We start from the raw sequence: 1,974 nt of genomic DNA on the forward strand, positions 1-1,974 counted from the left end.
AGGAGAAGGAGGAGGAGGAGGAGGAGGAGGAGGAAGAGGAGGAGGAGGAGGAGGAGGAGGAGGAGGAGAGGGAGAAAGGCTGAAATCTAGGTTCTTTTACTTGACTCAATTATAAGCAACCAGAAATATGTCTGTTTGGTTTATATAAAGCTTTGGCTCTTTCTAAAACTCTAGCACAAATGATTGTGATTCAGGCTTGTCTTCAAGTTCTCCATATATGATTATCTGCCCATTCTCTTCCAGTGTGTGGTCCAACCTCGTTCCATGACAAGGGAACTTTCAGAAAGCCATTGTACTTCTGGACCTGAAATTTTTGAAATTGTAATTGTTTTCTTTCTGTGACTACACTTGGAAGATATCTGTTCAAGTTACAAAATCAGTGTGGTATTTGAAGTATAAGCCTTGGTTGAGAGTACTGGTCTGAGTTCTGGTTCTGCCTCTGAGTGAGTGGTGTTAGGGAGAGCGACTTTCCAGATTTAACTAACTTATGGAATAGTAACAAGGTAGGAATCGCATAAGAATACATGGTGCCACGGTCTGGATAGGGTTTGATATACCCTTGGATAGCAGCAGAGTGGAGCTCCAAACAATTGAACTACTATTGAATGTGGTGAGCGGCTGTTACTGTGGCAGCTCCCTAGAGAGCTCAGAAATGGGAGCAGGTATTCGGGCTGACAGTTTTACCGTTTCTGCCGAGGTCACTTGTCTCTATTACTTTAGGGCTGTGGCCCCACAGGCAATCCTGGAGCCATGAAATAATAGCCTCACAGCAGGCATAAAGTATGGAGGTGTGTTGGTGACTCAGGCCCAGGGGTTCCAATAGCCTCTTCCACGAAAGGCTCCAGTGATACACCCCCCTCCCACCAGCCCCAGATCCTAAAGCTTCATCCATTCCCAAGAGCACTATTGGTGACCAACCTGTAAACCTCTAGGGGACAAAGAACATAGAAATAGCCCACCTCTCTAAAAAGTTCCTGCTTTGAAAAGTGATTAGGTTCAGGCAAGGCTCTACGATAGAATTCATACAACTTTATAAAAAGGGGGAGGGGGTGTCATAGAGACATGCTGCATACACATGCACATACTCCCTGTCCCAAATGAGGCCCGGTGATGATTTTCTCAGCAAGAAAGACATCGTGAGCCAAAATCAACCCCTTTTCTTTAGAATTTGATCGTTTGGTGGTATTGTGTTATTGACAACAGAAAATAGATTATATTCGTGGGGGAGATAACAATTTTGTCGTTATTTCTGTCAGTCAGTAAAACTTTGGAGGATCCAGAACCTCACCCACTCCACTGCCTCTGGCTTACCACACCAACTGCTGCGAGCATGAGCCTCCACCATCCTAGATCGGTTCCTTTGTCAGGAAGGAACAGAACAGACTTGGCGCTTTAGGTCTGTCTCGATTATTTCCACTGCAAGCCCATTCTTCTGCAATTATTTGGCTTATCCTCCAGGAACTTTTTAATGAAACCCCTTGAAAATGCCCTGACCGCTCAGTCCAAACGGCGCTGCTGAGAGCAGGCGGGTCACCCCTGTACTCGGAAATGAAAAGATTCCACAAGCTGCCGCAGCTCCCAGCAAAGCACTCAGACCTCACTTGGTGTGGTCCGGTGTCTTAGCCTAGGCTTTCCTGCTGCTGCTTGGAGAACGCATACTTCCTGGCTGCCAGCAGGGAGGTAGACAGGCCGTGGGAACAGTTGAGGATGTTTTTGGTGTTTTGTTTTGGTTGGCTTTCTGCAGTGGTTTCCTAACCTTTTCCATTTGGGGCCCCGAATCTATCAAGCCACAGTTGTTGCCCCCCCCCCCCCGTGCAAATAGTCTCACTTTCACTTTCTCTTAGCATCATCTTGCACAAACAGCAACTGTTTCTGTTGATAGAATTCGCCATCCCCCTTAACCCCCACACCCACACCACATGCAGGCACAACTCTTTGGAGCCTTTTGGACCCAGTTGCTTTTGAAGAGAAAAC

This window comes from Mus pahari, chromosome 18 (assembly GCF_900095145.1).
Source record: "Mus pahari chromosome 18, PAHARI_EIJ_v1.1, whole genome shotgun sequence".
Lineage (NCBI taxonomy): Eukaryota > Metazoa > Chordata > Mammalia > Rodentia > Muridae > Mus > Mus pahari.